General features: G+C 36.4%; 1 protein-coding gene across 5 annotated transcripts in view; it reads right to left on the bottom strand.

Moving 5' to 3' along the window:
• foxp1b (forkhead box P1b) overlaps nucleotides 1-26,422 on the bottom strand; it is a 409,787-nt gene that overhangs the window by 372,921 nt on the left and 10,444 nt on the right. For all 5 annotated transcript variants that reach the window (XR_007439200.1, XM_049479473.1, XM_049479470.1 and 2 more), the window contains exon 2: nucleotides 18,164-18,262. The gene's annotated coding sequence lies outside the window, so the exon portion shown is untranslated. The remainder of the gene's footprint in view (nucleotides 1-18,163; nucleotides 18,263-26,422) is intronic.

Raw genomic sequence — 26,422 nt, 5'->3', positions numbered from 1 at the left:
CCATTAAAAGCTTTGAAGGTTGTTTTTTCTCTCTCCTGTAAAGTCACTGTTTTGGAGATACTTGTTTTTCATTGGACAGTGATGATATCTCAGGGATGTAAGTCGTGTCTGCATCCACTCATCACAGGCATTTCCTAAAATTGCAAAAATTATATTTGTAAGACCAACATATCTCAAAATTAAGTCATAACATAATACTAAAATACAACTAGGGGTGGGCGATATGGCCCTAAAATAATATCACGGTATTTCATGGTATTATCGCGATAACGATACTCTTGGCAAAATGAAAAATATAAAAATAAAAATACACTACTGAAACAAAACGATATGATATTGCACACCCCTAACTGAGATATTAAAAAGATACAAGAAATTTAGCAGATTTGTAGCATAAGTAATTGACCCAGAATGCCATGATACTAATAATAATGCACTCCATATATTTCCATAAATCCAGGATTAAAGTAAAATAAATAATACTGGACAGTATCAGTCTCTAGTAGATATATAATAGGAAATTAGAACAGTGTGAATTTTTCTTTTGCTTAAAACAGCAAAAAAGTAGAACCCTGATGTGATAATTAGGGGTGAGTGGTATTGCACAATATTTCAGGGTATAATATCGTTCACGATATTAAAACATTTTGGCGATATTATCGCACACGTACGATATGGCACACCACTAAATACAACATTTGCAAAATTTGGTGAAACGCCGTTTTTAGAAATCAATAATCAACATGTTGCTAATAAGGCAATCTGTACAGCATTTATTACATTAAAATAAATAATATTGGGTAGTTATATTTGTTCATGTTAATGTTGGTAGATATCGTCATGCAAAACGAGAAGTGTGTATTTGTCTTTGTAACAACAGCAGAAATAATAATTACAAATATTTAATTCAGTCCCTTTTAGATCGAGAGAGTGAGAAAGAGACGAACAGATAGAGCAAGAGAAAGAGAGACTGAGATGAAGAGACAGAGTGAGTAGGAGAGAGGGAAGAAAAGAGAGATAAAGTGAGAAAGAAAAACAAATAGAGCAAGAAAGATAGAACAAGAGAAAGAGAGAGAAAGTGATAGATGTGAGAGTGTGAGACAGAGACGGGGTGAGAGAAAGAGAGAGAGAGGAAAAGAGGGAGGAACAGAGATAGAGCAAGAGAAGGAGAGGAAAGATAGATGAAGAGAGATAAAGTAAGAGAAAGAGAGATAAAGTGAGAAAAAGACAAACAGAGTGGAAAAAAGGCAGAGAGCAAGAGAGAGAGAAAGAGAGAAAGGGAAAGATAGAGTAAGAGAAAGACAGATAGAGCGAGGAAAAGAAAGAGCAAAATAAATAATGAGAGAGAGTGAAGTGAGAGATGGTGAGAGAGTGTGAGACAAAGAGATAGAGTGAGAGAAAGAGTGAGAGAAAGAGAGAGAGAGAGAGAGAGAGAGAGAGAGAGGAAAAGAGGGAGGAACCGAGACAGAGCAAGAGAAGGAGAGGAAAGATAGAGAAAGAGAGATAGTTAGAAAAAGACAGAGTGGGAAAAAAGGCAGAGAGCAAGTGAGAGAGAAAGGGAAAGATATAAATAGAGAGAGAGTGAAGTGAGATGGTGAGAGAGTGTGAGACAGAGTGAGAGAAAGAGAGAGAGGAAAAGAGGGAGGAACAGAGACAGAGCAAGAGAAGGAGAGGAAAGATAGAGGAAGAGAGTAAGAGAAAGAGAGGGAAAGTGAGAAAAAGACAGAGCAAAAGAAATAGAGAGAGAATGAAGTGAGAGACGGTGAGAGAGTGTGAGACAGAGTGAGAGAAAGAGAGAGAGGAAAAGAGGGAGGAACAGAGATAGAGCAAGAGAAGGAGAGGAAAGATAGAGGAAGATTGTAAGAGAAAGAGAGAGGGAAAGTGAGAAAAAGAGAGACGAGAGTGGAAAAAAGGCAGAGTGCAAGAGAAAGGGAAAATTAGAGTAAGAGAAAGATAGAAAGGGAAAGATAGAGTAAGAGAGACAGATAGAGCGAGAAAAAAGACAGAGCAAAAGAAATAGAGAGAGAGAGTGAAGTGCGAGATGGTGAGAGAGTGTGAGACAAAGAGATAGAGTGAGAGAAAGAGAGAGAGAGGAAAAGAGGGAGGAACAGAGACAGAGCAAGAGAAGGAGAGGAAAGATAGAGGAAGAGAGATAAAGTAAGAGAAAGAGAGAGATAAAGTGAGAAAAAGACAGCAAAAGAAAGAGAGAGAGAGTGAAGTGAGAGATGGTGAGTGTGTGAGACAGACAGAGTGAGAGAAAGAGAGAGAGGAAAAGAGGGATGAACAGAGACAGCAAGAGAAGGAGATGAAAGATAGAGGAAGAGAGATAAAGTAAGAGAAAGAGAGATAAATTGAGAAAAAGACAGAGCAAAAGAAAGAGAGAGTGAAGTGAGAGATGGTGAGAGAGTGTGAGACAAAGAGATAGAGTGAGAGAAAGAGATAGAGGGGAAAAGAGGGAGGAACAGAGATAGAGCAAGAGAAGGAGAGGAAAGATAGAGGAAGCGAGATAAAGTAAGAGAAAGAGAGATAAAGTGAGAAAAAGAGACGAGACGAGAGTGGAAAAAAGGCAGAGAGCAAGAGAAAGGGAAAGATAGAGTAAGAGAAAGAGAGAAAGGGAAAAATAGAGTAAGAGAAAGACAGATAGAGTGAGAAAAAAGACAGAGCAAAAGAAATAATGAGACAGAGACAGAGTGAGAGAAAGAGAGAGGGAGGAAAAGAGGGAGGAACAGAGACAGAGCAAGAGAAGGAGAGGAAAGATAGAGGAAGAGAGATAAAGTAAGAGAAAGAGAGAGATAAAGTGAGAAAAAGACAGAGGAAAAGAAAGAGAGAGAGAGTAAAGTGAGAGATGGTGAGAGTGTGAGACAAAGATATAGAGGGGAAGGAAAAACAATGAGAGCAAGAAAAAGAGATAAATTCAGAAAAAACAGATAGAGCAGGCGAGAGAGAGAGAGAAAGAGATAGAGAGAGAGAGAGTTTAGCAGAATTATCACTTTGTCTCAGTTGAGGATGGTTTTCTCGTGCTGTGATTTCTAATAGGCAGCAGCTCTGATTGGTCGGGGTTGTTTTATGAGGGGTTACAAGCTGTGACACAATTAAATGTGATGCAGAAATGTGTAATGCATATTTCAGGATGTGAGTTATGTGTGCATCCAATTATCACAGGCATTTCCTCAAGTGCTAAAAAACATATTTTCAAGGCCTCTGAATGTTTTCTTCAGATTGCTTTTTCCTCCACTCTTTTACAAAACAATAAACACACACACAGCACAAACACACACTGCACAATATCATCAAACACAAGAGTTTAAAGAACCAATCAGAAACAGAACAAATACCACCAATACTTTAATATTTTTGTTCTAGTGTTCATTCCCTTTAAATCATTACCTTACATTACATTTCATTTGGCAGACGCTTTTGTCCAAAGCGTCTTACCATAATGAAGTACAAAAGTAATAGGAATTAAGATGAACCATTTTTAGATAGGGCTTAAAGGAGGTCGAAGGGAAATAATGGGATATAGAAGTGAAGGAGGGGAAGAAGGAAATGAGGTTAGAAGTAGTTAGTGTGTTAGAGGTGTTAGGAGAGTAAGAGCTCTTTGAAGAGCTCTGTCTTCAGGAGTTTATTAAAGATAGTGAGAGATTCTCCCGATCTGGTAGTAGAAGGTAGTTAGTTAGAGGTGTTAGGAGAGTAAGTGCTCTTTGAAGAGCTCTGTCTTCAGGAGTTTATTAAAGATAGTGAGAGATTCTCCTGATCTGGTAGTGGAAGGTAGTTTGTTCCACCATTGGGGAACTCTGTATGGGAACAGTCTGGATTGCTTTGTGTGAGTGTTTGTTTGGTAAAGCGAGGCAACGTTCATTGGAGGAGCGCAGCGGCCGGGAGGTAGCGTAAGTCTTCAGGAGTGAGTGCAGGTAGGAAGGAGCTGTTCTGTCATCACCTTGTAGGCGATTGTAAGAGTTTTGAATTTGATGCGAGCATCAACTGGTAGCCAATGGAGCTCAATGAGCAGCGGGGTGACATGTGCCCGTTTTGGCTGGTTGAAGACCAGACGTGCTGCTGCGTTCTGGATCATCTGGAGTGGTTTTACTACGCAGGCCGGGAGGCCAGTTAGCAGGGCATTGCAGTAGTCGAGGCGTGAGATGACGACCGCTTGCACCAGGAGTTGGGTGGCCTGTTGCTTCAAGAACGGTCTAATTTTTCGGATGTTATAGAGCGCAAAGCGGCAGGATCGAGCAACTGAGGCCACATGGTGCGTGAAGGAGAGTTGGTCATCAACCAGAACACCCAGGTTCCTAGCAACCTTTGTCGGTGAGAGAGAGAGAGAGTCGATGCTTATAGAGAAGTGCTGGTATAACCAGAAGTTCAGTCTTTGAGAGATTTAATTGAAGGTGATGCTCCTTCATCCATGAGGATATGTCAGAGAGACACTGCGAAATCCGTGCAGAGATTGAGTGATCTTCAGGTGAGAATGACAGGTATAGCTGGGTGTCATCAGGTAGGAAAAGCCATGTGAGTGGATAACCTGACCAAGAGAGGCAGTGTATATTGAGAAGAGAAGGGGACCCAGTACCGAACCTTGTGGAACCCCAGTGGATAGGGAGTGGGCTGAGGACAGCTGTCCTTGCCACGACACCTTGAACGAGTGCCCAGTGAGGTATGATCTAAATGTTTGAGAGTATAGTTAGGAGGAAGTCATGGTTGACCGTGTCGAAGGCGGCCGAGGGTATCGTCTTAAACTGTCCTAAAGAACACAATTCATTTATTTAATTCAGCTCCGTAAATATTAAGAAAAAATAAGGCTTCTTAAAGTGATGACACAGAAGACAAAAAATGAATATATTATGAATATAAAAATATTATACCCTGAAATATTGAGTCATATCACCCACCCCTAATAACCACATCAGGGTTCTACTTTTATACTGTTTTTAGCAGAATAAAATAATAATTCACACTGTTCTCATTCTGTCCAGTATCATGTATATCTGTCCAGTTTCATTTATTTTACTTTAATAATATTTTTTTAATACCTTAGTTAGGGGTGTGCCATATCATATCGTATCCAATAATAAAACTTAATTTTTCATATTTTCATTTTGGTGCAGTAGTGTATTCTTGAAATATTTTGTCATATCACCAAAAAATATTGTTATCACCAAAATATCATGAAATATCGTGATATTATTTTAGGGCCATATCGCCCACCTCTAATTTGGATCCATAAAAAAAATCATTTCTATAAAAGATATATACATATATGTGTGTGAAGAACCTTTTACAAGTTTTTAAGAAGTTAAAATACTAATTTAAAGGTTCTTCACATTCACGTCCTTTACTAAAATGTGTACTGTATGAATGGTGGGAATTTCAGGTTATAGACTTATAGAGGTGCATAAAAAATAAAAATAAGAATATAATTGAAAAGTTACTTTATTTTTTCAGTAATTCAGTTGAAAATGTAAAAATCATATATTATATAGATGTATTAAACATACAGAGTGATCTATTTTAAGCATTTATTTCTTTTATTGTTGAGGAAATTGGAATATTATATATTAAGACCAATTGGTACTTTTGGGAAGCAGTGTGGGCAGTGTGCCAAATCCTGCTGGAAAATGAAATCTGCATCTCCATAAAAGTTGTCTTCAGCAGAGGGAAGCTGTAAGATTTTATGGAAAAAAAAAAACTGCACTGACTTTAGACTTTTATGGAGATGAAGATTTCATTTTCCAGCAGGATTTGGCACACTGCCCACTTTGCTTACCAAAAGTACCAATTGGTCTTGTACTTTGTCATTTTAATGCAAACAGGACTGAGAAAAAAAATAAATTAATAGGAGTCAACAGAACTTTTCACAGTTACATGACTTTTCATATACTTTCAACTAATTATACTAACTAACTATATATTCTCTGACAATTTATTAACTATTAGATAGAAAACCCAATTTATACTCATATTTTTAGCAATCTAATGCCATTACTGTGTGTGTAAAACAAACACAGTATCCAATTAGTGCATTACATTGAAACATATAAATATATAAATATATTATTATCTCTTAAAATAAACCATTTTATGAATTACTGTCACCAAAACCAAACATAATAAAGCCCTAATTAAATCACTGTGTACATAGTTTTACACTATAACAATTTTTAATAACCATTATCTAATCTGAGTGGAGTCAACTAACTATAAACGTACTGACAGTATCCTCAAGTTTGACACTAATTGGTCAATTAATTTTCTCTACAATTAAAAATGAAGAATAATTCCTTACTGTATTTATCAAACTATAAGTTTTGATATACCAAGTTACATTAATCAACCTTCTTAGAACTTTATTTAAGTGATTAAAGAAAAATTCCACTGATTATTTTAAATCGCAACTCAAATAAAGCATAAAGAGGCAGAGAAAGACATTCAGAGCAGGTCAAATATATAATAATACGCCACATATTGATAACGTACTGCAAACAATGCAATATGATAATTCACCATATCTATATTTCATCCCACCCATGATCTCAGTACATATTACCCATTAAGAAATACAGTGTCCAATTAACAGTGTCCACTTCACACAACATCCAATTAAGAAAAAAGCATCCAATTAATAAACATAGTCAAATTAACTAATTAACACAGTGCCCGATTATTCAATTAAACAGTGTATCTAACAAACAAACTATCAAATTTACACAGTATCCAATGCAGTGTCCAATAAACAAAATCAGTATCCAATTAACAAACCAAATCAGTATCCAATTAACAAACACAGCATCAAATTAACAAACAGCATTCAATTACCAGAGCATCCAATTAACAAACAGCATTCCAATGTCCAATTGTCCAATTACCACTGTATCCAAAAACACCAAAAAACGCCGCTTTCAATTGACAACACAGCTTCCAATGAACAAGCACAGCTTTTAATTAACAAGCACAGTATCCAATTAACAAACAAACACAGCATCTAATTAACAAACACAGCTTCAAATAAACAAACACAGCATCCAATTGACAAACACAGAATCCAATTAAAAACACATCATCTAATTAACAAACAGTATCCAATTAACAAAAAAAAACATCCAATTAACAAACCCCGCTTTCAATTAACAAACACAGCATCTAATTAACAAACACAGCTTTAAATAAACAAACACAGCTTTAAATAAACAAACACAGCTTTAAATAAACAAACGCAGCATCCAATTAACAAACACATTATCGAATTAACACATTATCCAATTAGCACAGTATCCAATTAACACAGTATCCAATTAACAAACACAGTATCCAATTAAACACATCATCTAATTAACACAGTATACAATTAACAAACACAGTATCCAATTAACACAGTATCCAATTTACAAACACATTATCCAATTAACACAGTATCCAATTAACACAGCTTCCAATTAACAAACAAACACAGCATCTAATGAACAAACACAGCTTCCAATTAACAAACATCCAATTATTTAATTAACAAACACCATATCCAATGAACAAATACAGTATACAATTAACACACAGTATCTGAGACTATATCTAACTAGTGAATTTCATGAAAGTAAATGTAAACGCCTCACTCAAAAATGTACATTTAAAAATAAAAACAAAAATGAACATTTCCATTAAAACCAACATAACAGGCCTCCATTTCATCACGTATCATCACTAAAATCAGCAGTGGAAAGAGGAAGGTGGCTCTCCTCCCCCGATTTGCGAGAAGAGCAGAAGGTGAAAATAAGATTAGTTGAACAGGCTGTGATCTGGTGGGTGGGGTTAAACATTTTCTCTCCACAATCTGCAGAGTTGCAACCAAAAATTGCAAGTGTGCAGTTCAGCAAACTCAAAACATCCCTGCATCTGCAGAAACAACTTCTCCTAATGACTCACACACTTCGAATAATTAACGAGTTTCTAATTATTGATCGTTATTGCTAATATTATCCTCAGTTGTGGTCTGAGGACACGATTCAGTATTAATGTAATATGAATAGAGTAGAGATACAGTATAAACAGTGATTAAATCTTAAAACCGGGGTTAAATTTACCCAAGGAGATCTGATCAAGGTGGATATATATATATATTTACATACACTTGTAAAAAAACATAATGTTATGGCTGTCTTGAGTTTTCAATAAGTTCTACAACTCTTATTTTTCTGTGATAGAGTGATCGGAACACATACATGTTTGTCACAAAAAACAGTCATAAAATTTGGTTCTTTCATAAATTTATTATGGGTCTGCTGAAAATGTCACCAAATCTGCTGGGTCAAAAATATACATACAGCAACAAAATTTGTCAATTTTGGTGATGTAGCGAGTTGTGTCAATCAAATTAGCTTCATGTCATGGCCTCTTCACTTCTTGTAAGTGATTCTGATTGACTACAGCTGTTGACTTCTCATGAGCCCATTTAAATAGGGCTCATTTGACCCAGTGATTAGACTCAGCTACAAAAGCTACAATGGGAAAGTCAAAGGAACTCAGTGTGGATCTGAAAAAGCGAATTATTGACTTGAACAAGTCAGGGAAGTCACTTGGAGCCATTTCAAAGCAGCTACAGGTCCCAAGAGCAACTGTGCAGACAATTATACGCAAGTATAAAGTGCATGGAACAGTTGTGTCACTGCCACGATCAGGAAGAAAACGCAAGCTATCACATGCTGCCGAGAGGAGATTGGTCAGGATGGTCAAGAGTCAACCAAGAATCACCAAGAAGCAGGTCTGCAAGGATTTGGAAGCTGATGGAACACAGGTGTCAGTCTCCACAGTCAAGCGTGTTTTACATCGCCATGGACTGAGAGGCTGCCGTGCAAGAAAGAAGCCCTTGCTCCAGAAAAGGCACCTTAAGACTCGGCTGAAGTTTGCTGCTGATCACATGGACAAAGATAAAACCTTCTGGAGGAAAGTTCTCTGGTCAGACGAAACAAAAATTGAGCTGTTTGGCCACAACACCCAGCAATATGTTTGGAGGAGAAAAGGTGAGGCCTTTAATCCCAGGAACACCATGCCTACTGTCAAGCATGGTGGTGGTAGTATTATGCTCTGGGGATGTTTTGCTGCCAGTGGAACTGGTTCTTTGCAGAAAGTAAATGGGATAATGAAGAAGGAGGATTACCTCCAAATTCTGCAGGAAAACTTAAAACCATCAGCCCGAAGGTTGGGTCTTGGGCGCAGTTGGGTGTTCCAACAAGACAATGACCCAAAACACACATCAAAAGTGGTAAAGGAATGGCTAAACCAGGCTAGAATTAAGGTTTTAGAATGGCCTTCCCAAAGTCCTGACTTAAACCCCATTGAGAACATGTGGACAGTGCTAAAGAAACGGGTTCATGCAAGAAAACCATCACATTTAGCTGAACTGCACCAATTCTGTCAAGAAGAGTGGTCAAACATTCGACCTGAAGCTTGCCAGGAGCTTGTGGATGGCTACCAAAAGCGCCTAGTTGCCGTGAAAATGGCCAAGGGACATGTAACCAAATACTAATGTTGCTGTATGTATATTTTTGACCCAGCAGATTTGGTGACATTTTCAGCAGACCCATAATAAATTTATGAAAGAACCAAATTTTATGACTGTTTTTTGTGACAAACATGTATGTGTTCCGATCACTCTATCACAGAAAAATAAGAGAAGCCATAACATTATGTTTTTTTACAAGTGTATGTAAACTTTTGACCACAACTGTATATATATATATATATATATATATATATATATGTTATATTTCATATATAATGCATGCAAATCACTGTGTTTTGCTTTTTATTCCATTAGCTAACAGCTGTTTGTTTCCAACCATTATGCTCCTAATAAAAAAGGATAATATGTATAATATATATAAAATACAGAAAGTTGGTTAGCTGTAGGGTTGGGTATTACCACTGATTTACAGACATTACAAGGAATATCCCATTTAATTAAATTTTATATTGATTAATTGATTAATTAAGGATTTTTTTCAGATATAAAAGAGATTTTTAGAAAATTAATGTTTTAATTGTACAAACAACACTCAAACTATCATTAATACACATATTAGTGTTTACATGAAGAATTAACCCAACACATGTGTAATAATAATACTAATAATACTAAAAATACTACTACTACTACTACTAATAATAATAATAATAATAATAATAACAATAACAATAATAATAATCACAAAATTCATCACAACGTTGGTGTCAGAAAAAAAGATTTTAAAAAGGCTTTGAACTTATGATTAAAAGTGTTTAAATTGATTAAATTTCTTGTACCATACTTTACTCGGATTATAAGGTGTAATAAAAATCCTTACATTTTTCCAAAAATCGTTCAGTTCGCTTTATAATCCGGTGCTTCTTAAGTATGAATTCTATCAGTCAGGTATTAAGGAGCAGTAAAGCCACTCCACTGAAGTACAGAGTTATACAGGAGTTTCAGTGAAGTTTCTCCAGCACTAAGGCTAGGGGCAGCAGTATTAGCATTAGCTGCTAATTGCAGCTCTAGCTCTTTCGCCATTCAGAGGTGAGAACATCTAGCTGTAGTTTGCGAACCGCTAGCTAATAGCGCCCTGCGTTACCGGAACACTCTGGATTTCTCAATGTAGTTCTATCGGGTGGCATTTACTAGTGCTAAGCGCTGCTGCTAAACGCATTAAAATACTGGAATTCTAGGCTTACTGTAAATAAATGGAAGCGTTTTGCTCACTCAAATACTTTTCAAGAGAGACCAGAAAATAGACATTCAATAATAGGGCGCCTTACAGTCTTCAAATACCGTACTCTGAATGTAACTGCTGCAGCATTTAAGGCGGAACAGAAAACTCTTGTTTAACTACTCTAGCAGGCTCTAGTAACTAACATTGAGTGAGAAAGACTATGAAACTTGTTGCTAACGTTAGCTTAGCTTCTCTAACACTACTGCATGTTTAGAAGCTGCTGATTTAGGGCATTTAAGGTGGAATGTAAGGTGAAAAAGTGGAACTTCATATTCAGTAAAGATCTAATCATCTAATGACCTGTTTACCTGTAAAGGTGTGTTAAACCATGCATTGACTCAGGAGATTTACCAATAGGAAGAGCAAATAGTGGCCATGACAACAATAATCATGACTAATTTCGACTAATCGACTACTAAAAAAATAATTGTCAGATCAGTCAGATTAATTGATGACTATAACAGTGATTATTTGATTATCTGCTGCTCCTCAGTATTGGCTGACTGAAGAGTAAACAATACTCTTTAAACCTCTTATCTCCACCCCAGGCACTGTTTACATGTTTGCATGAGGATGATTTTGCACTTTTAAGGCCACCTTGATGTTGAAGGCTTTGGATGGATGTGGTAATGCAGGCCTTTAGTGTTTAGCTTGCTTGCAGAAATAAGTTTTGAAGACATACAAAGTCTGTTTTATTAATAATTAAAATGACACACTGCAGGACACAATGACCCATCATAGAACAAAGATCATAGTCGTAAATATATCGTATTTTTTGCACCAGGTGCACCGGATTATAAGGTGAAATATCAATAAACATTTATGTTCTGGTCTACGTTTATACATAAGCTACACTGGATTATAAAGCACAATTTAAGAGACACTATAAGGAACTTCTAATTCTGCAGAAAATACTTTCTTTTTAATACAAACAAGTGCTGGATGTAAATCCACGCAGATTTCTCTCCTGAAAACTGTTTATTTGGGTGAGAAAAGCACTTCTGTTTATGTACAGTAAGCTTAGATTCCCAAATTTCTCCAGCACTAAGGCTGGAGCATTAGCATTGGTGGCTAACCACTAGCAACAGTGCTATACTGAGGAACCCTGAGAGTTCCAGTAAACCAGGGTGACATTAGCTAGCTATCCATCCCACTTAGCATGTTTTAACACAGTAAACACAAAGGCTGCAGTCTCATATACTCGCCTCTGAACGACGAAAGAGCTATTGCTGCGGTTAGCAGCTAATGCTAATGCTGCTCCAGCAGTGCTAGTCGGGGTTAGGAGCAGGCTAAAGGCCAATACATTCACCTCTGAAAGGCTAAAGATCTAGTGTGGTAGTATAGTTTTGATTTGGATGTACTGTCTCTAGAAAAGACTTTTAATTGCTGTAAAAGCATTAATTTATGACTCTTAAGCCTTAAAATTTTGCAAAACAAACATTTTTTAGTAAAGCCCATGTTTATTGTTTCTGCTGTCTCTGAAGTGATAAAGAAAAGCAGAGAGTGAGTTTAACATTAGTTGCTGCTGCTACTCTGAGAGCAGGTAGAGAAAGTATTGGGTCCCAACACCACGTCCATATAAAAGCAATAAAAAAGAACAAAAATTGTAAAACTAAAAGAAATAAATACTAACAAATATACAGCATATAAATAAAAAAGTATTTTTTTTTGTCACTTGTAAAAAACTTATTTTTCAATGAGGAGAGAATAATATAAAAAAGGAGAAAGAAAAATAAATAAATAAATAAATAAGAAAAAGACAAAGAAAGAGTGACAGAAAATAAGTGAAAGGGAGAGAGAGAGAATGAGGGGAAGAAAGTGAGGGATAAACAGAGAGAGAGAGAGAGAGAGAGAGAGAGAGAGAGAGAGACGAAGGTGGCAAAAATGAAAAAGAAAGAACATTTGTGTGTGTAAAGAAAATATAAGTGAAATTAAGAGAGAAAGAGAGAGAGAATGAGAGAGAGAATGAGAGAGAGGAAAGAGAGAGAGGAAAGAGAGGAGAGAGAAAGGATAAAGAGAGAGAAGAAAGAGAAAGAGAAAAGAGAGGGAAGTAAGAGAGAGGAAAGAGAGGAAAAAGAGAGGGGAAAGAGAGAGAGGAAGGAGAGAGGAAAGAATAAGAGAGAGAAGACAGAGAGAGAGGAAAAGAGAAAGGAAAAGAGAGAAAGAGACAGAAGAAAGAGAAAGAAGAAAGAGAGAGAGGAAAAGAGAAAGGAAAAGAGAGAAAGAGACAGAAGAAAGAGAAAGAAGAAAGAGAGAGGGGAAAGAGAGGAGAAATAGAGGAGAAAGAGAGAGAGGAAAGAGAGACACTTAACTAGAAATAGATAAGACTCAAAGAAAGTGATAAAGTGAAAGAGGAAGATGCGCATTGAGATGTGAAGAGAGAGAATAAAGGTAGAAAGAGAAAGAAAGACAGAACAAAGGAATAGAGAAGGAGTGACAAAGAGGAAAGGATATAAAGAAAGTGAAGAGAGAGTAAATAATTGAAAGGGATGTAGAGAGTAAAAAAAAGATAAAGAATAAGATGGAGTAAGAGAAAGAGAAAGTGTAATGTGGAGAAAGAAAGAGTAGAACAGAGAGAGAGAGAGAGAGAGAGAGAGAGAGAGAGGGGAGGAGACAGAGAGAGAGAGAGAGAGAGAGAGAGAGAGAGAGATAAAACAATAAGAGAGAGATGCAGTCTGGTATTGTCTTCCACAGGATCTAATAATAGAACTACTTCTGAAGGAGAAAAAAAATCACTTATCTGAGCACCTGCTGTACCATCCCATTACCCTACACACACCTTACACTACCACAGTGTGTGTGTGTGTGTGTGTGTGGCACAGTGTGAAAGGAGTGTAAGGAGAGAGAGAGAGAGAGAGAGAGAGAGAGAGACTAAGATAAAAAAGAGAAAGACACAAAAAAGAGTGATTGAGAAAATAAATAAAAAGGAGGGTCAAACAGTGAGAAATAAAAGATAGAAAAAGATAAATTGATGGTGGAAGGTGGAAAGAAAAAGAAGTGGGGGAAAGAAGGAAAGAAAACGAGAGTGACAAAGATGAAAGGAAAAAAGAAAGAGAAGAGTTAATATGTGAAAGGAAAAAGTAAAAAAAAAAAACACAAAGAAAGAGTGACAAAAAATAAGTGAAAGGGAAAGAGAGAATAAATAGTGTGTGTATGATGTGTATAGTGTTTGTGTGTGTATGTGTGAGTGTGTGTATAGTGTACATGTCTATAGTGTGTATAGTGTATCTGTATAGTGTGTGTATAGTGTATCTGTATAGTGTATCTGTATAGTGTGTGTATAGTGTGTGTACAGTGTGTGTATAGTGTATCTGTATAATGTATCTGTATAGTGTATGCGAAGTGTATCTGTATAGTGTGTATAGTGTATCTGTATAGTGTATCTGTATAGTGTGTGTATAGTGTATCTGTATAGTGTGTGTATAGTGTATCTGTATAGTGTGTGTATAGTGTATCTGTATAGTGTTTGTGTGTGTATGTGTGAGTGTGTGTATAGTGTACATGTCTATAGTGTGTATAGTGTATCTGTATAGTGTATCTGTATAGTGTGTGTATAGTGTATCTGTATAGTGTGTGTATAGTGTGTGTACAGTGTGTGTATAGTGTATCTGTATAATGTATCTGTATAGTGTATGCGAAGTGTATCTGTATAGTGTGTATAGTGTATCTGTATAGTGTGTGTTTAGTGTATCTGTATAGTGTGTGTATAGTGTATCTGTATAGTGTATCTGTATAGTGTATCTGTATAGTGTGTGTGTGTAGTGTATCTGTATAGTGTCTGTATAGTGTATCTGTATAGTGTGTGTATAGTGTATCTGTATAGTGTGTGTATAGTGTATCTGTATAGTGTGTGTATAGTGTATCTGTATAGTGTATCTGTATAGTGTATCTGTATAGTGTGTGTGTGTAGTGTATCTGTATAGTGTGTGTATAGTGTATCTGTATAGTGTGTGTATAGTGTATCTGTATAGTGTATCTGTATAGTGTATCTGTATAGTGTGTGTGTGTAGTGTATCTGTATAGTGTGTGTATAGTGTATCTGTATAGTGTGTGTATAGTGTATCTGTATAGTGTGTTTATAGTGTATCTGTATAGTGTGTGTATAGTGTATCTATATAGTGTGTGTATAGTGTATCTGTATAATGTATCTGTATAGTGTGTGCGTAGTGTATCTGTAGTGTGTGTATAGTGTATATGTATAGTGTATCTGTATAGTGTGTGTGTGTAGTGTATCTGTATAGTGTGTATAGTGTATCTGTATAGTGTATCTGTATAGTGTATCTGTATAGTGTGTGTGTGTAGTGTATCTGTATAGTGTCTGTATAGTGTATCTGTATAGTGTGTGTATAGTGTATCTGTATAGTGTGTGTATAGTGTATCTGTATAGTGTGTGTATAGTGTATCTGTATAGTGTATCTGTATAGTGTATCTGTATAGTGTGTGTGTGTAGTGTATCTGTATAGTGTGTGTATAGTGTATCTGTATAGTGTGTGTATAGTGTATCTGTATAGTGTATCTGTATAGTGTATCTGTATAGTGTGTGTGTGTAGTGTATCTGTATAGTGTGTGTATAGTGTATCTGTATAGTGTGTGTATAGTGTATCTGTATAGTGTGTTTATAGTGTATCTGTATAGTGTGTGTATAGTGTATCTATATAGTGTGTGTATAGTGTATCTGTATAATGTATCTGTATAGTGTGTGCGTAGTGTATCTGTAGTGTGTGTATAGTGTATCTGTATAGTGTATCTGTATAGTGTGTGTGTGTAGTGTATCTGTATAGTGTGTATAGTGTATCTGTATAGTGTATCTGTATAGTGTATCTGTATAGTGTGTGTGTGGAGTGTATCTGTATAGTGTGTGTATAGTGTATCTGTATAGTGTGTGTATAGTGTATCTGTATAGTGTGTTTATAGTGTATCTGTATAGTGTGTGTATAGTGTATCTATATAGTGTGTGTATAGTTTATGTGTATTGTGTGTGTATAGTTTATGTGTATTGTGTGTGTGTGTGTGTATAGTGTATCAATATAGTGCGTGTATAGTCTATGTGTATTGTGTGTGTGTGTGTGTTTGAGAGTGTGAAAGGACTGTAGGAATCATCACTGAGATCATGAACATCTCCCTCCCTCAGTATCTGGACTCCTCCTCTCCAAACCCTGCCGTTAAGCCCCTCCTCTGCACCTGTAACCCAGAGTCCCCGCCCCCTTTTGACGGGATATCTGGATAGGCCACCTCATTAGCTAATTTGCATATGCTAAACAGCGCGTGAGCAACAGGCGGCGCCGCTCGATTGACCCGTCGCTGGTTAGTCGGTGGCGGTGGAGCTGCTCTGGGGAAGATGCTGTAACTGAGTGGGCGTCGGCCTCGTGCCATCTGGGTACCACTTATTTAAAGCTGGCAGGAGTCCCGCGGCAGCCCGGCACGGTTATCAGGGGATAAATTGCATCATTTGCTCGACATCCATTTACCACAGCGCCCCTTAAAAAGCCATGACTAAATTATTTGGTTATTTGGGCTCCTGGCAAAAAAACAGGCAGAGCTGAGTCTTAAAACGCATTAAAGTTCTTTCATTAGAAGTCTTAATCTAACAAGTCTCGATATATTTAGGCCAGCAGTAAACAAGTGATAAACACCACGGCTCAGAGAAGCTGTAGCTGTGAAGTTCTGGTGTGTTATTAATGCCTCGTGTGTTGAGCAGCACACAGCCGAGCTCAACTGCAGCAGAAATGAGGAAGTTCTGAGCTTCGTAAAGCATCTAAACAGTCAGTAAAAACCAACACACCCTAAACACTGTTGAGAAAGTGTCTTCTGAACTCTCAGTGAACTGCTGTACGGGCGGCCGATATGATGGCAATATGATGGCGAAAGTGTAAGATCACAATACCTGAAGATATTCAACATACAGGCCAGTTTTAACTGTGTTTTTAAAGCGTTTTTTACACCTGAGGTTTGTGTGTTTGTTACATTGTATTTTCTTCATTTGATCCCTTTAGTTTTGGTTTCACACTGCAGTTTAGTGAGGAGCAGATTATCAGTTACGTGGGTGAAGTCTCTCTATAACGTTTGTGCTATAACGTGTAATATTGGCACTGCTGTGCTGTGGTCGTAGATTATCAATATTACACGTTTTAGCTCGAACGTCGAGTGTATTATTGCTTGTGATTTTACCACAGTTCCATCATCACTGTTTACTGAAAGATTTTAAGAGTTAAAGAGGAGGAGAAAATAAATAGGATCTGTTTGGTTATAAACACTCCGCCAGTTAAAATAGTTCCATAGCTGCTCTGTTTGGCTTGTAAGCGCTGCATCATTGCTTATCATTGGTTACCTGTATGTGGCGAAGTAATACATGGAGCTTTGGTTACAACAGTGCATTACCGGCTGATAACGGCACTCACAGAACGCCTCTCAGCCAATCACATCGGAACTAACTGCGGTATAATAATAATAATTATATAATAATATATAATAATTGGTTTGTAGAACGTTATTTATCATTTGAGTTTGGCTTTGAGTTGCTTTGCATTCAAGTGTTGCGCTGAATTCAAGCTCTCTGTCAGAATCTAACGTAAAATATTCACCTCAGATGCCTTTTATTTCGATTTAGAAATAAGGATTAATCTACTATTAATTCGCAGTCTAAGCAAAGATAGAGGGGGTGATTAACTGCAATAAACAACTAATTGGTGAACAACTTACAGTTGGCCTTCAGGAATGAAAATGGCAACAGCTTTAGCCTTTAGCTTAGCTTAACATGATAGATTGATAGACAGGTTCACACTGGAGACAGGTTCAGGAGACAAATAGCTTGTGTTACTCTACGCCAGCTTGTCTGGCTGACCGTCTGGCTGACCCACATGGAAACAGCTTTAGCATTAGCCTTTAGCTCAGATTAACATGATTAAGGACTGAGTTTCGGTTTCAGCAGAGAAGAGAATTAAAATTAGAGTTAATCTGAAAGGAGAAGAACTGCAGTAATCAAAAAGTCATTTATAAATAAAAAAATAAATATAAAATCTACTGGACCACTAAACAATATGAAGAGGTTTTCTAAAAACCCTTGACCAGTAGTGTTTATTTTATAGATAAAGTTAATATTTTTCATGATACTAGCTGTGCATGACCTACACAGATTTCTATAAAAACATCTACAGAACCCATTTTACAGAACCTCCATCTGAATGTTAACATTTGTCCACTGTAAGATATCTCATTTGTGTCGCTTCCTTTCTGCCCGTGTTCTGAGTGGTTTTGATGCAGTTTGGCGCCACAGAAATGGATGAGAAAATAAAGAGGAAAAACACACCCCTGCGAAATGAACAGCGACTCGACCAAAGAGAAAACGAGCCATAACTGCTGTCATGAACTCGCTTACAGAAAATGAGGCCCGGCTGCTGTTTCCAGCGGAGATGATGGACAGCCTTGTTTACCTGTAGGGAAGGGGACTCTCAGAAGTAAATGTGGAATATGGAGCCGGACGACGTCTTCACGTCTTCCTGTTTTCCGCTGATTCTCCCCGGAGACCACCACTGAAACAGCAGAAATATTCCCATTATAACCCGGCATTAGAAGACTCTTCTAAAAATCACTTTCTAATGTCACTTCATGAGCTTAGCGAAAGCTTCCTGCGTGCACACAAGCAATTAAGCCTGATTGAATCACAGCCTCATTGTTTAACGAAAGCTAATTGCGCTAATCAACCAACAATTAAGTCAAGTTTAATTTGCGCAGAAGGGGCCGACGGCCTAAACGCACAAGAATACATCATCATAGAAATACGAAAAACCCTGAGCATCGCATCTACAAACTTCTACACGCCTAAAATACACACAGAAATTATCCTGTGAAACGTCATAAAACAATAAATCAGGTACAGAAAAACGCTCTCAAAATTCTATATATATTAAATCAAACCATTAGACATGAGGACTAGGCCTGTCACAATAATTGCAATATCTATATAAAAGATTTTTTACATTGCACTCCTTGCAAAAAAAATAATAAAATAAAATAAAAAAGGTTTTAGAAATATATTATTTAACTCGTGTAGTTGCATGTTTGAGCAGCAGATGTTGGAGCATGCTGGAAAACCAGTGGGCGTAAACAAAGGGGGAAGATATTAGGGATGTACAATTATATCAGAATTATATCAGTATTGAATTTTATCAGCCAATAATTGCTTTTTCTTTTTTTTTTTTTTAATAAAGATCAGTACCGGGTCAAGGCCCAGATTTGGCTAATATTTATCTTTTTTGTTCCACTTCACAATTATGTACTACTTTGCGTCAGTCTATCGCTTATAATCTCAATAAAATGCATTTAAATTTGTGATTAAAATGTTTAAAAATGTTGAACAAAATGTTAAAAAAAAAAAAATTAAAGGGGTATATATACTTTTGCAAGCCACTGTCCATGTTTGATATCGGAGCTCAGCATCAACCAAGAATTCACACATCGGTGCATCCATACAAATGGGTTTACTCACAATTTAAATGCAGGGTTCATCCACATTTTAACCAATACATTTCTCAATAAATAAATTTTTCATTTGATTTTTTGAACATCAGTGCAGACATGGACAATAAAAACAAAAAATCATCTAAAACTATAATTAAAATTGATTATAGTAGGTCTAAAATGAATCAGACAAAATGTTGACAATCTTTAACAAAAATAAAATTACTGTAAAATTACTAAATTACTGAAATAATTCTGAGCTGATGTATTTTTTTTACTCAAAATAGATTTTCTCCATTGATAAACTGAAACACAAAGATTTATAGAGCAAATTTCCATGACTTTTCCAAAACTTTTAGGGTAATTTTATTTTTCCAAAACTAATCCAGGTCTCGAAATTGATATTTTCAAATTCCATGACTTTCCCAGGTTTTTCATGACCGTATGAACCCTGTTAATATTCTATAGTAAAATCCATCCATCCATGGTGTGTGAATGTGAAAATATTATATAAAGTATAAAGTATATACACATAAACTGATATTTTTGGTACCACTTTAAAATAAGACTACCTTTATAAAGGGTTTATAAATGGTTTACAATTAGTTTATTAATGGTTACTAATTAGGTTGTAAATGCCTTAAAAATGATTAATAATCAGTTATAACACATATGTAGAAAGGGCAACAATGACCTGTTGTTTGCCCAATAGTGAACCCACAGCCATCTATACTGTTGCCCTTACTATTTGTGTGTTACATCTGATTACTAATGCTTTTTAAATCATTTACAACCTAATTAGTGACCATTAATAAACTAACTGTAACTCATTTATAAACCCTTTATAAAGGTAGTCTTATTTTAAAGTGGTACCGATATTTGTTATATTATAATAACTTTGCTTTTGGTTTCCCGTCTTTAGAAGAAGACCACATATTTATATTCTGTCAATAATATAGATTAATCAGTCATTAATTACTATGGATATAATGTATGCACCTTCACATCATCATCATCATCATCATTATATCGTTTATACTGGTAGTAAATCTCTGAGTGTAAAAGCCTGATGTTTGATGAAGGCCTGGCTTCGTCTGGGTTTAAAATATCATATTTTTAGTTTAATGAAGTAATTATCTGGCTTCACTGCAGACTGAGAGTCTTTTCATGTCGTATAAAAGCCTGTCTGCTTAGATTTTGTTTTCTAAACCTGATATTAGTCAGTTCAAGGAGACGGATCAAAAACAGCCAGTCAGGGAGTTCATTGTGTACAAAGGTCTATAAATAGTGAGATAATTAAGAGAAAAACACCTGAAACGACACCTTGTTTATGAAAACAGGCGTTTCAGGAAAAGGCTATATAAAACTCGAGTGTGCAGAATCACAATCAATCAACTCAACGCAACAAGATCTGCACTCGAGCATCACAGATATTACAGCACTATTAATAGGGCTCTAACGAAGCATCATGACACGATGCATTGCGATGGAAAAATATGATTATGTGAATAGTGGGAAAAGACGATTTTATTCCAGCTCGGTTAGTTGCATTGCTTGAGCTGCAGGAGACGCTGGAAAGCCAGTGGGCGTAAGCAAAGGGAAAGGATATTAGCAATTCACTATTATATCAGAATTATATCGGGATCAGCCAAAAATTGCTTTTTTTAGAATAATCTGTTTCGAGTTGAGGCCTAGATTTGTCTGAAATTTCTAATCAATATTTTTTTCATGTATTTATTGAATTCCAGATAAGGACCAAGCGACACTGACTGCACCACTTTAAAGAGCCATATTTAAAGAACACTTTAAAGAACATATATTTTTTCATTAATAGCTGAAAAATTTCCTTTCAAGTAATGGAACATACCAGACTTGCTTACAATTTTTATAAATATTTCCTAAACTTTAAAAAACGATATGCAAAATGCAATATGCAAATCAGACAATCGAAAATACCTCCCCCTGCTGACGTCCAACCATCTGCGTCTCACCGCTATCACTGCTGCAGCTCAGCCAATCAGTTCTCCCTCCTGCCCCGCCTCTAAACCCATACATCACCCAGTGCCCCTCCCATACTACCTCTCCCGTTTTTAACATTTCAGAACAATAACTCATAATTCAGAATGAATTGTACATTTAGAATAGTAATTCGGATAGAATCATAAATTTAGAACAATAATTCAGAACGATTATTGAATTGTAAATTTAATAGTAATCCAGCTCGAATTGTGAATTTAGAATAGTAAATCGAATCGAACCGTGAATTTAGAACAGTAATTCAGATCGAATCGTGAATTTAGTATAGTACTTCGGATCAATATGTAAATTTAGAATGGTAATTCAGATTAAATTGTGAATTTATAATAGTAATTCAGATTAAATTGTGAATTTAGAATAGTAATTCGGAATAATTTGTGAATTTAGAATAGTAATTCAGATTAAATTGTGAATTTAGAATAGTAATTCAGATTAAATTGTGAATTTAGAATAGTAATTCAGATTAAATTGTGAATTTAGAATAGTAATTCGGAATAATTTGTGAATTTAGAATAGTAATTCAGATTAAATTGTGAATTTAGAATAGTAATTCGGAATAAATCGTGAATTTAGAATAGTAATTTGAATTGAATCGTGAATTTAGAATAGTAATACGTATTGAATCGTGAATGTAAAAAAGTATTTCTGATCAAATCGTAAATCTAGATTAGTATTTCGGACCAAATCGTGAATTTAGTATAGTAACTCAGATCGGATTGTGATGCTATCTGTTAATCCGAGTCTGAGGTAGAGCTAATGGTGCACTGAGCTCAGCTCTTCTCCAGCCTGATGAAAAGATCCAGGAGAGGAACACCTGGAGCAGTGAGAGAACGCACTGTATTAAAGCATGTAAATAATTATGACATCCTGAGCTATTTTCTGACTGGAAGTGGAGTTGTCATGGAGCCGCGGTAAACAGTCTGAACCGCTGGTGGAGCAGCTGGCGAGCGCTGAAGAACCGAAACATCTGGATGGCAGATCGAGGAGGAGAAGAGCCAGAAGAAAAGAAAAGAAATAACGCTCCCTAAAACTCACAAGAACAAGTGAGTGACGACAACGCGTTTCACACAAGCTTCACTCTTAGACCCGTCTCGATTATTACATTATTAACTTATCGTACAATAAATGAACATGACCTCAATAATATTCGATAATAGTGATACTCAAGGGTCTATTGTGTTTATTTTAGTTTTTATAGTGGATATTTAAATGTAAATAAAAGAATGAATGTAAGAAATGTAAAATGCAATTATATTAATATTAGTGGTGTTCATTAAAATAATCATCATCCAAACATCCTAAACTTATTCATGTTCTTGTTGCTGAACGCAATCAAATCCTCACTGCAATGCTCCAAAATCCCTGGACAGTAGAGACAGATAAAGATATCCTTGGTTTCAAATGAATGAGCAGGTAGGTGTCCCAATACTTTTGTCCATTTAGTATACCTTCAACCTCCAACCTAATCAATAACAACTCAATTACCCATAAGGAATTTTTTAATTTTAAGAATTTAATTCATTAAATCTACACTTTATGAAACAAAAGCTCTCTAGGAACAGTAAGAAAAAGCTAAATATGGACATCTATTACTACACAAATATTTCTTTATTTTGGTCAAAATTATATAATTCCGACATCGATATAAACAGCAATGCAATAAATCAGTCCATGTCTCTTACAACTCTATATATTCATCGCAACATTATAGTAAGAATTCAGAAGAAACCCATCCTTAGTTTTCACAAGATCCTATGCTACTGAACTATGCCATAATTTGAGATATAAACATTAACAAAATTTAGATTTGAGATCATATTTTAGTGGCAATATTACATGTTATATATTGCGAACAACAAGTGTATTATTGTGATAACACAGTTCCATTATCACTGTTTATTGAACGATTTTAAAGAGTTAAAGAGGAGGAGAAAATAGGATCTGTTTGATTATAAAAACTCCGCCAGTTAAAATAGTTCCATTGCTGCTCTGTTTGTTTGTAGCTGTGCTGTGTTTGGCTTGTAAGCGCTGCATGGTTGCTAGGTTACTTGTATGTGGTGGAGTAATACAATAAGACATGGAGAGCTTCGGTTACAGTGCATTACCGGCTGATAACAGCACTCATAGAACACCTCTCAACCAAGATGAGATGTTTACAATAAAGTAAAAAGGTAAAAAAATACTCTATCCAATGTATCATGCATTCTTTATTCCAGCGCCCCACATTGGCTTTATCGCCCCTCAAACAACAAGTATATACTAGTATTTTAATTACAGCAATACCAGTAATACAAATATAATGGATGCCCTCAGCCAGCATGTGTAGATTATGTTCAGTTCCATCAGCAGCTCACCTGATTTACCACATTTACCAAAATTTACCAAACCAGGTGTTGATTAATATGATGAGAACTAGAAATAAATAACTCTATTAAACTCTTTGTAAAATAGCTGTTTGTATTTATTGTAATGCTGTAATGTTTTTTACTGAGATAATAAACACTTACTGCACAGATAAGAAGCTTTTTCTTTCTTTACTGAAATTAAAACAGGGGCCTAAAACTTTTGCACAGTACTGTATATACACATATATATATATATATATCAGAGCTGCAATTTATGATTATTTTGGTAGTCGACTAATCTGACGATTATTTATTTATTTATTTATTTATTTTCGATTAGTCGATTAGTCAACGATTATTTCTGCCATGTTCCCCATCTCTAAAAACAATAAAAACAGCTAAAATGAGATTTAAAAGGCATTTTAAAATGTCCACATGTTGTTTGAACATTGAAAGTACTGATATTTAGTAAGTAAATATGTAATCTGTTGTGTTTGGGCACTTTTGGAGACACAAACTGTTGAATTTAAACTGTGTGAGTGAGCCATTTACCCATCTGCCATTGCGCTTCCGTCCCCAGCACTTTGTGTAATGCAGGACTCTTACAAATTAACGATTGGTCGACAATGAAATTTGTAAGAATTTGTAAAAATTAAATAATCAACATTATCGATTATATCGACCAATCGTTCCAGCCCTAATATATGTATAATATTTAAGAATGTCTACTGGACCATTCGTCACAAAATTATTACAGAACGTTAAGAACAACACTTTATATTATAAAATGGAAATAAATAAATAAAAAACAGTGATAAACATGTTCCTTGATCTTTAAAATCAACAGAAAACTCCAAACCTGCTTCAGCATCTGCTTATTAGCATTTATTGGGCCAACTACTGAATGCACTTCAAGAGTCGGCAGCACGTTTCACACGAGCTCCTCTCTCTTTTTAAAAACAAGGTGTCGAGATCAATGAGTCTGATTAGTTTACTTTTTTTCGTTGGATGCAAACTTGTTGCCGGATCAGTGAGCCCAAGGTAATTACGGCTCCCCATTACCATTCCTCTGATAAGCCTATACATATATCAAATAAACAACCAGCAACAACCAGTCAATTAAGACCCCCATCGATTTCATCAGGGTTCAAAACAGCAAGCAGCACCGTTTTATGTTCAACGCCTAATACCATAAACACACGTACAACAGACCTCACATCAAAGAAGCGCTCCATCACTTCGCATTCCTTTGAATTCGCCCTAAGATTCAATTTCGGGAAAAAGGAGCATCTATTGCTAATGCTAATTAACATGCACGCGCTGATAAGGTCATTAATACACAAAAAACAAACCAGTTTCCTAATTAAATGTGTTCTAATTGTGGCCACATTGCTATTGAGAGGGTGGAGGAAAAAAAAACATTATTCCCTGAGAGGGTACTTAACACACATGTGCCTTTCTATCACACACACACACACTCTATTTAAAATCACACACACACAAAAACACACAGTCGCAGCGCAGACACTAAACAACTCAAAGCCGGAGACAAAACGCACATTAATCAGCCAGTCAACAACATTAGCATCTTCTCCACCCTTTCTGTATCATCTCTACAGTAGCTCAGATCTCCTCCCTCTGATGGCTTATTACACAGCCGACTCCGCAGCATCAGGACCGACTCCGCAGCATCAGGACCGACTCCAGATCCGAGCATCCTACCCCCCCCCCGAGCCCCTCCTTCAGGAATCTTCCTCCTGATCAAAGCAGAGCGAGTTCACCAGCCTTCACCAGGGGCTGATGGGGCGACGGAGAGACACGCCAGGTTAAACCTCTCTTGTCTGGGTGGAGCTCTGACTCCACATCACCCCAGAGAGGAAAAGAGAGAGGAGGTCTCCACAGGCTTCCGAGATAAAAAACAAGAAAAGGTAATAGAGTAACGTGGAAAAGGAGCCCACCCAAAAGCTCCAGAGATCTCTGATTTATCGCAGTATTTAACAGTGTTTAGTTACGGCCTTCAGAGACCTACTTAGCGTGAGTTATTACTATGAGTGCATGTGAACCAGGGCTGCACGATATCGAAAAAAATTAAATTGCAAATGCTTCTTTTATCGATGATATACCTGTGTATCGTGATGTTTAACAATCCAAGCGCTGCCTCATGTCCAGACCGATCAAGAGCCGAGTCAGTACCGAGCTCTCAAAACCCGAGGAAAACGGCAGAACAACAGTAATCAGGCATTTAAATGTCTTTTTAAAAGGTAAATAAGAGTGTTTGTTTTTCTGGGATTAAAAGCGTGAATTCAGCTGTAACTGGAAATATCTGCGCACCTAAACTGTGCTGGACTGAGGAGCACAGCTTTCCACACGTGCTCACGTTTACAAGCACGTGCCCAACCATGTGGATGGAGGCCATGCGTGAGGTTACCTCGTGTTTACTCCTGCCCCCTCCCCCTTACGCTTCTCAGGCAGCAGCAGCCCGTCACTCACACAGACACAGAGACAGCGCTGTGCATCTACTTCTTTTGTCAAGAATCAAAACGTTGCAACATGACCTGTTTAATTTAATTGATAAATTTAAAGTAATATCGCACATCCTGTGATGTGACTAATGCGCATGCACACATCGCAATGATTTGAAAGAATTTTAAAGAGATGCAGATATGATACACTGACATTAGAAGCACAAAACTAATTATTTGAAAGTTCTTATATCTCCCTCTCTCTTATATCTGCTGACTTGCCCACCAACAGTGGGTTTCTCACAATTTTGTGAGGAAGTTTTTAGTATCCAGAAATCAACAGAAAACTTACTGCAGATTCTACCCAACATCTACATCTCATTTTTTG

This window comes from Astyanax mexicanus, chromosome 5, assembly GCF_023375975.1.
Source record: "Astyanax mexicanus isolate ESR-SI-001 chromosome 5, AstMex3_surface, whole genome shotgun sequence".
Classification (NCBI taxonomy): Eukaryota; Metazoa; Chordata; class Actinopteri; order Characiformes; family Acestrorhamphidae; genus Astyanax; species Astyanax mexicanus.
The sequence above is the reverse complement of the archived record's forward strand: the minus strand, read 5'-3'. Positions and strand labels throughout refer to the sequence as shown.